Here is a 10,202-nt window from a genome sequence, read left to right as displayed (position 1 = left end):
CAACCCTCAACCCTAAACCCTCAACCCCTCAACCCCTCAAACCCTAAAAACCCTAAACCCTAAACCCTAAAACCCTAAACCCCTAAACCCTAAACCCTAAAACCCTAAACCCTAAACCTAAACATAAACCCTAAACCCTAAACCCTAAAACCTTAAACCCTAAACCCTAAACCCTAAACCTTAAACCCGAAACCCGAAACTCGAAACCCGAAACTTGAAACCTTAAACCCTAAACCCTAACCCCTAACCCCTAAACCCTAAACCCTAAACCCTAAACCCCTAACCCCTAAACCCTAAACCCCTAAACCCTAAACCCTAAACCCTAAACCCTAAACCCCTAAACCCCTAAAACCCTAAACCCTAAACCCCTAAAACCCTAAAACCTTAAAACCGAAAACCCTACACCCTAACCCCTAACCCCTAACCCCTAAACCCTAAACCCTAACCCCTTACCCCTAACCCCTAACCCCCAAACCCTAAGCCCTAACCCCTAACCCTAACCCCTAACCCCTAAACCCTAACCCCTAAACCCCTAAAACCCTAAACCCTAAACCCGAAACCCCGAACCCCGAACCCGCAACCCCGAACCCCCAAACCCTAAACCCTTAAATCCCTTAAACCCTTAAACCCTAAACCCTAAACCCTTGGTCTAATTCTTGGACATTTTTTCTCTTTTGTTTGCTTCCATGAATCTGAGTTTTCTATTATTCCATTAGCATCCACCAAATCCTAATGTTAGTCACATTGCTACTTTAAAACTGTTTTGGATATCCAACTTAACCAATTTTGCTTTGTCAAGGTCTGTCTCTGATGGCAAGATAGTCATAACATTTGAGACATAATTTATTAAGACTTAGATTCCATCATTGTGAAATTCATTTGAGACATGATTTTGCTTACTCAAGTCTTTTCTTCTTGACTAAGCAAAGTAGGATCTAAAATAATTTCAACTCAAGACATCCAAGGGAAATTTGAACGACGAAATCTATAAGTGTAGAGACTCATGCCAATTTTTTTTTTTCTGGTAATGCGATTATGTGTTATTATAATTAATTATGTTGTGAGAAAGAACTTTTATTTTTTATGTGTACGTGTGTTTGGTTGATAGGAATTGAGTTTGTGTGCCTTGGGCCGGGTATCGCCGTATCGGAATTGCTTTAAACCTTTAAGTTTATTACTCCGTATTTTTTTATTGGTAGCTTTAAGACCCATAGTGTACATGCTTATAACATATTAGAAGATTGAGCAATAACAAGATTTGTGGAGGGGCTATAGTGCAATTTCTACTCATAAAATGAGAATTGATCAGAGAACTCAACGAGTTCCCTGTTTCTTCTTCGTTTTCGTTCTTCTCTCTTTCTCACTCATAAGCTCCACAAACCCTCATGCTTCAATACCAAAAAATCGAAGGTCCAAGCTCGTGAATCTCGCAAAAAGGCAAGTAGAAAACGTAATTTACGGACAAAGGGCTACGCATCTATCCGAATAAAATCTCAATTGGTCAAATTCGGGATTTTATGGCAATTTGAGAATTTCTCTCTTTGATGTAGGATTTATGCTAAATGATTAAATATGGGTGTGTACATGCCTTGGTGTGCACTTAATTCGAGTTTATGGTAGAGTAATCAAATTATGAGCCAAGCCCTAATTTATATATTTGGAATTGTGTGCTATACATGAATTTTTGTGAGGAATTTTGTTGTTATTCGTGGTTAGAGTTGATATTTTACTGCTTTTGGCATATTTGGTCTTCATTAGTAGTGGGTTCACCTTCTAAGTGATCAAAATCATGAATTTTAAGTGATACGAGAATATAAGCTAGTTTATGCACGCTATGTGTTTGAGGAAGTGCACGTAACTTATATGGGCATATTTATATTCAGATAATTTTCCTGTTGCATTCAGTAAATACGTGGAATGGTATTTTTTTTGATATGTAATTTGGATACTTGGTAGATTTTGTGTAGACTGTATTGAATTTATCCCAGATTGGCTATTTTGATGACTTTGGATGGGTATTTGAGGAATTAGGAGTTGATTTGGTCTTAGAGCCAAGTATGGCAATATTGGGATTGTTATTTTTCATGATTTTGAGTTGGGTCACCAAGAAACTCGGGTCAATTGTGACGTCGTCGATGAAAGTCCGTAAAGCCACTTGGGTCAATTATGACGCCATCGGTGAAAGTCCGTAAACCGGCGTGGGGTAGGTTGCTTTGTCCTTCGGGTTAATAGCCCGAAAAGTACATATGTGCTGGAGACATCTACCACGGTTGGTTGGTGATCGTATTGGTGAGCAACTCATATAAATTTTTGTCTCGGTGTTGAGTAAATTTGATATTCGATTTGGTTGGCTATTCTATTATGAGTTTTGTTATTTTCCGTATCGGCTTTTATGGGTAATTTCCTTTATTCGGGACTTGATTTGAGTTCGTGGTTTAATATCATTCTTTGAGCATTTAAAGGGAACGAAAAAAAATTAGAAACACTTAATATAATGCATGGATTATTTTTGCTGTGTTGGCTTGACTTTGAATTGGGATTTTATAATTTCATTGTAAATATTGAAGGAGAAGAAAGCATGAAAAACTTTTCAATACTTGTATATAAAAAAAGTATATTTTGTATATCAAGCTTTGCATGTTCATATCTTTTCATTTAGCGTATTTCCTGCACGAGCTGTGGCTCATGTTGTTGTTAACTCAAATTTTTTAGGTTTAGAGATGGATCCCAAGGCTTGAGAATCTTGGGATTTGTTCTAGTCTTTTATTTAAGAGCGTAATGGAATACTTGTATATTTTTGGCTTGTAAGACTTGCAAACTTTTATTTTGGGTTGTAAGAACTTGAATTGCGAGATATATTAATTTGGTTATGTAAATTTGGATATTGGAAGAATAGGGTTTGGAAGTGTATTAGATATATTGTATTTTGGAGTTTAGTTGTAATAAAAGGTGGGTTGTGACAATAAGGGTAATTTTGTCTTTTAAAATGGTAGCTTGGCTTGCCTTAAATTAGAGAAAAGAAAGTTTTTTTTTTGTACCTATAAAAAATAATATCCCTTAAATTAGGGAAAAAAAAGATTTTTTTTGTACCTCATTTTCTTCTTGACTAAGCAAAAGATCTAACACTGAAATGCCTAAAATACTCCCATGTCTTAACTCCACCATTGACAAACTACAAGGACAAATCGGTAATTTCACGGTATGGCTTGGCTTGCCATCCTATGGTTTTTTAGATCTTCCAAATAAGGCGAAATGACAACCATGTCCTTCAACTCAAACTACAAGGGTAATCCTACGAGGGGTAATTTCATATTTTCACGGCGTGCCTTGGCTTACCATCCTATCTTCTTTTATTACAAGTGTATTGATAAGTTCATGAGTTCCTACAACTTTTGAAATTTCCCTAATATGCTCTGTTTGAACTTGAAGAAAATGGGAGAAAAGAAGAAAATGAAAGGAAAATTGTATCGTGCACACTTCTAAAATTTTCTATTTTGTCTTTCTTTCTTGTAGACACCCCAATCTGGGCTTCCAGATTAGTTTACTTATGGTATTTGATTCCCCAATGATGAATTGGATCAAGAACACCCCCGGGAATGATAGCGTGTTTGAGCTTTGAGTGTTTGTAAAACCCTTGAACCTAACCTAGCCTAAGCCACTTCAAAAAACCAAAAACCCTACTGATGCGCGCCAGGGCGCAACCATCCCGCGCCGGGGTGCATCATCACGCGCCTGACTCACTACATCGCGCGACAGAGCGCCAGGGCGCACCATCGCGCGACAGACTGACTCCGTCGCGCGACGGTCCAATCTACCACCAACCTTTCTGAAGGAGGACAGTTAGCCACCAATGCAACTTCAGCCAACCTCGTGGACTGGCTGAACTCCTCTCCTTGCACCAACCAGATTTATCACCATCCATCCCTATAAATACCCCCCTTCTTCTTCCATTAAAGAGGTTCAAAAATTTGATACATGAAGGTCTAGAATATCCATACACCTTGGGTTCAAAAAAAATTGGAAGAAAGATTGCACACATCATCCTCCATTCTCACACCTCATCCAAGAACAAAGCTTGTTCTTCCATCTCAACCATTTCAAACACCTCAATCAAACCTTAAACACATCAAAGCTCAAACACGTTTCAAACCAAAAAGACCAAAGGTATAGCTTACCTTTGTTCTGCTCTCTGTTTTGATCCCCGAGGGGGGCTGACAGGGCCAAGGATGGTAATCAATACCAGTTCTGGTCCTAAAGCTGGCAAGGTTTCAAAAACCATCATGGTAGGAACCAGCGCGCGATGGTCCCACTCTCTCGCGCGATACTCCGGTGCTGCATGCGATGGACCTCGTGGGAATTGGTGTCCTACTGTTTCATGCTTTATTTTGTATATAGATCACTGTTAAGCATGTTAAAAACCAGTTTACTGCTTTCCTTTGTTAGAAATTGCTAGCCGTAATTCAATTTGCATGTCTCCTGTTTTGGAGTACCCCTGGGATCATTCTGGACCTGTCCCAGAACCCAGAAATGTGTAAACCAAACACTGGACCGCGCCAGGGCACACCATCGCGCGCCAGACTGATAAGCCCTCGATAGTGTATATAAATGGGCTTATCGATACCAATTTTGTCCCTCTTTCGTGCATAATTTACTTTAATTAGTTGATATTGCGCGGAGTTGGTGTTTTTGGCCCTTACAGGTTAAAGGAAAAAATAAGGCGTTTTGAACGCCAAGGAAATCAACCCGGGATCATCCGAAGAACTGAGACCATGAGCACCCCGCTACCAAGTCCCAAGGATTGTTTAAAGAAGTGTCGAAGAGTGTTTGGGATGTCAAAGGGGCTGTTTGAGGGAAGAAAACAATTCGAAAGCTTTCTGCCAGCGATGTACCTGTACCGATAAAAGCTGTACCTGTACATCGTGGACAAATTTGGTTCAAAATGCTGTGAAATAAGCGATGTACCGGTACTAGGTTTTCACGATACCGGTACATCCTGGAAAAAAATTTACTTTTTGTGCCCAACTTTTGTAACTTTTTAGGGGCATTTAGGACCTTTGTAACTCATTTTTAAGGGGCTATAAATACCCCTAGACCTGATTGGAGTAGGTTATCTTCATCTTTTACACTTTCTCTCTCTACCTCCATTAATGGAGCTCTCACCTCTCTCCTCATTTATGCTTTGAGAAGGATTTTAAGCACGATTCATTTACTTCCGAAGCTTTTGGTCTTCATTAAAGTTGTAAGGAATCTCATTCTCTTCGAGGATCTTGTCTTTATTTCGAATTTAATCAATGTTTAGTTTTCTCCTTATCTTTACCCTTGCTCATTTCGTTGCCCCTTTCAATATAAGTGAGTAGTGTAGTAAGGTTAGGTTGTGAGATGGTTAACATCCTGTAACCAAGGACGTAGCTTGTTCTTCTCTTGTAAAATTCCATTTTCTAGCTTAAACATGGCTTAGGACTAATTTTATGTACCAAAACTTAGAGGTGTTAATCTTTTTGATCAAATGTAGGCAAGGGTTAAGCTATTTGCCACATTTGATGCTTGGAGCTATGTCTCTCTTTGTGTTTGTTAAAATGAATCAAAAGAGCCCTAGTCATGTTTAACACCGTTGTTAAGAAGAGAAGAATCGAGTTTATCCTTACACTATGGGTGTTAATTATCCCTAAACCTAGCCTTTAGTTTAATCTCTCCCACAGACGGCGCCAATTGTAGGTGGATAAATTCAAGTAGTGCTTTGAACAGCACTGGAATGCAGCGGCTCCACGTGCCTCTTGAACGTAACCCTAATTCGTCAGAGAAACCCTTATCCTGCAAAACAGACAAGGAGTGAGCGCACATTTGCCTCTCGTGGCAAAGGCCCTCCGATGCCTTTGTTAGTATTTCGTACTAATGATCAAACCCTAATTATCAGTAGGAAAGCAATAAGATTGCAGTGTATTGCGTACCTTTTACCTCTAGGCTTGCTCTGTTTATATAGACATTCGGATGCTTGGTGCCCAAGCATCCCTATTGCCATAGGATTCCCAACTCGTATAGGAAACCCAGGATATCAAGGATTCTCGTTTCCTTTATCAATTTATGGAAAAGAGTCCTTTCAGGAATCTTTTCCATTACTGACCGAACATCCCATTCTCATTGGGTATCTTTCTCAGACCCTATATTCTCGGGATCCTATTCCTTAACGGAATACCACTGTTTCTGGACTCTTCCGGAATGTTCCCTCTATTTCATCATCTGACAGGACCTCTTTCCTTGTTCGGCCGTCTCATAGCCGAACAAATGGTCTGGACCAGTTACTTCACATGTAACTGGTCCTAAGGAAACAATTTGGACCATATCCTTTCTAAGGAGCTCTCCTTCTGTTCGGCTTTTCTCTTGTCGAACAATGTATCTGAACAGTGGCATCACATGTCACTTTCCTTGTATCTGGTCCAATAACGTCTCATGTTATTGTACCGAGAATCGTACAACCTCTCTGGACCATTGACTTCTCATATCAGTGGTCCACAGTGCGTTGACCCTTTGTTGACCGTGCTCGGGCTCATTTTGCACCTGTTCGGGAATACCTCCCTACAAGAAATTTAAATTTTTTTTTTGTGTGTGCAATTTTCCCTTGTAATTGGTGATTTCGCGTGCTAGATATCTTGTTTATGCTCAATTTTCCCTAATAATGGCAAGAGTCGTGCACCCCGTCGAATTTGATTATGTGTTGAATCCATATGCATGCATATATGTGAACTTTGTTGAACAAATTGAGCTCTAAGTTGTGTCAAGTAGTATGCATCGCCTGGAGTTGAAGTTCGTTTTGAAGCATCCCATGCTTGTTTGTCTTTTTTTTCCGCACCTGCGTAAATAATACCCGTTTGTTCATACTTGAATAGTGTAAATATCTTTCATGCATCATATTGGAGTTGATTGGCATACGTAGGAAATGATACAAGGCATTTTTGCTTGATTAGACCACAAAAGAGTCCCCTCGTCCTTAATTTTGAACCGAAGTCCGAGTCTCCATTTATTGCTCAAGCTTAGGGAACCGGATGTTTGGAGGGTTGTGTAGAATTGTATTTCAATGAGTTAAGGAAGTTTGGCGGTGGTGTGGATGTCTTAAGAGTGATCGGTAACCAGTACTTGGTTGGAAATTTTTTGAAGATTTTGTGTGTGATGCTCTCTTTCCTCCCACTATAGACCCCGAAACCTCAAATTTTCATCTCCATCTTTCATGCCCTCGGAATTGGCTTCTTAATCTCTCTCACTACAATTTTCACCTCAAATGACCCGATTCCTCAAAGAAAACGAAAGGAAAATCAAAGAAATGCTATGAAAGAGCAAAATCAAATTCGAAAAAGGATTTACTATTATGATGAGAGGATGGGTTAGACCTCCGGGCTAGCATACATTCCGAATGAGAAAAAGTCCGATTGAGAGGGGGAGCTTGAGGCTCAACACCGTGAAGAGCCAGATGAGGATGACGGTGTGGTGGAGTCGGTGGTAGTAATTCTAGTATGACTTAATTAGTAGTTTTTCTTTATTTTTCATAACTTTGTTTGGTGTTTGGCCGGCAAGTGGCCGTGTCTTGGGTAGTTTAAGGGATGGTAGTGGCCAAGGGTAGTTGAAACCAAGCTGAAAATTTTTGGCCGCTACCCTTTTTGTTTCCCTTTTCTTGGCACCAAGGTCATTATAAGCTACTGAAGTCCTTAGTTGATCCTAATGTACGCTAGTCTAACTCCTTTTGATGCATGATCGATGTTGAATGCTAATTTAGGATGAAATTTCCGTTTGGCTTAGTTTGTTGTGAATAATTACTTAGCTCTTTTTGCTCGGCGCTCTTTTGATTAGCATGCATAGCTTTTTGTTTCCTGCTATTGCGATTCTTGCTAGCGCTTATCATGGGATGTTCTAATTTATTACTTTGTGCAAATTCATATCAAAGTACGTTCTTTTGAGTCCTGGAATTGAAATTCAAGGTGGATGTGTGTTGCTTGGCCGTTGGCTTGATTTGTTCACCTTAGTTCATTGTATGCACGTACGTGGGTTGCATGTGATTGAGTTCGAAGGGGTGTTGATTGTGGACTCTTGCTGTATCCTAAGTTGAGCATAATTTCGAATTTTGTTTCGAGGGAAAAATGCATAGTATAGTCATATACTTTTTGTTTAAGTTTGCTTGGGACTAGCAAAGTCCAAGTTGGGGGGTGTGATAAGCCCTCGATAGTGTATATAAATGGGCTTATCGATACCAATTTTGTCCCTCTTTCGTGCATAATTTACTTTAATTAGTTGATATTGCGCGGAGTGGGTATTTTTGGCCCTTACAGGTTAAAGGAGAAAATAAGGCGTTTTGAACGCCAAGGAAATCAACCCGGGATCATCCGAAGAACTGAGACCATGAGCACCCCGCTACCAAGTCCCAAGGATTGTTTAAAGAAGTGTCGAAGAGTGTTTGGGATGTCAAAGGGGCTGTTGGAGGGAAGAAAACAATTCGGAAGCTTTCTGCCAGCGATGTACCTGTACCGATAAAAGCTGTACCTGTACATCGCAGACAGATTTGGTTCAAAATGCTGTGAAACAAGCGATGTACCGGTACTAGGTTTTCACGATACCGGTACATCTTGGAAAAAAAATTACTTTTTGTGCCCGACTTTTGTAACTTTTTAGGGACATTTAGGACCTTTGTAACTCATTTTTAAGGGGCTATAAATACCCCCAGACCTGATTGGAGTAGGTTATTTTCATCTTTTACACTTTCTCTCTCTACCTCCATTAATGGAGCTCTCACCTCTCACCTCATTTATGCTTTGAGAAGGATTTTAAGCACGATTCGTTTACTTCCGAAGCTTTTGGTCTTCATTAAAGTTGTAAGGAATCTCATTCTCTTCTAGGATCTTGTCTTTATTTCGAATTTAATCAATGTCTAGTTTTCTCCTTATCTTTACCCTTGCTCATTTCGTTGCCCCTTTCAATATGAGTGAGTAGTGTAGTAAGGTTAGGTTGTGGGATGGTTAACATTCTGTAACCAAGGACGTAGCTTGTTCTTCTCTTGTAAAATCCCATTTTCTAGCTTAAACATGGCTTAGGACTAATTTTATGTACCAAAACTTAGAGGTGTTAATCTTTTTGATCAAATGTAAGCAAGTGTTAAGCTATTTGCCACATTTGATGCTTGGAGCTACATCTCTCTTTGTGTTTGTTAAAATGAATCAAAAGAGCCCTAGTCATGTTTAACACCGTTGTTAAGAAGAGAAGAATCGAGTTTATCCTTACATTATGGGTGTTAATTATCCCTAAACCTAGCCTTTAGTTTAATCTTCAGTTAAAAAGCCGTAGTTAGGTTAAGTAGCCACTTTCTAAATCGCTCAGTTGGCCGTCTAAACGCCGAACTTTGGTTGGCGGTCCTAACGCCAAAATTCTCTACACAAGCTAATCTTCGAACTAAGTTATGGATGCGCTCCCTGTGGATTCGACCTCGGACTTTCGGGTTTTATTATGCTTTCAACCGACTTAGCTCTACGCTTGGGGTATTCTTATTGCAACACACTCTAAGGTCGCAAGCACAGACTCACTCCGTCGCGCAATAGTCTGCCTCTGACCAGTGAGTGGCCTTGCACGGGTAACTTGGATTGAGGCTGTTATTCTATCCCCACATTGTTTATGGGGTGCTTTATTCATTTGCAGGGCTTTTAGCCTTTAACATTACTTAGGACTGTATATTATGCTGCTATATGAACTGCGTGGTTTGTCTTGAATGTGCACTGGTCCTTCCAGAGCCCAGAAGGTTTGAGAATAAGAGTTGTGGGTTTGAGCTCACCGGCGCGCTCGTGTCTTGGAGTTGTGCGCGCAGGAGTGAACAACATGCAGTGACTTGTTTAATGCATGCTGGTTTCTTCCTGCGCATGTCACTCCAAAACAGGGGCCTTCCAATTTGTTTAAACTCCCACAGCACTCTGTTCTCATCCTATACTAATTGCTCATCCGTGCTATTTTTTCACATCCTGCAAACTATTACAATTTTAATCCCCGATTAACTGTTCCCCCGCCCTAATTGGCTAAAAATTGATTAATGAAACAGAATCGCAAACAAGTATTTTCGCAAATACCTAAGTAGAGACCGATCTCCGGATTGGGCGAGAGGGGTGCCATAAAACCCTTCCCCTCTCGTAACCTGGCTCCCGAACCCAGATATGGTTATGACGGACTGGTTCATT

Source organism: Rhododendron vialii, chromosome 2a (assembly GCF_030253575.1).
Source record: "Rhododendron vialii isolate Sample 1 chromosome 2a, ASM3025357v1".
NCBI classification, from domain to species: Eukaryota; Viridiplantae; Streptophyta; class Magnoliopsida; order Ericales; family Ericaceae; genus Rhododendron; species Rhododendron vialii.
Note: the sequence above shows the minus strand (reverse complement) of the source record.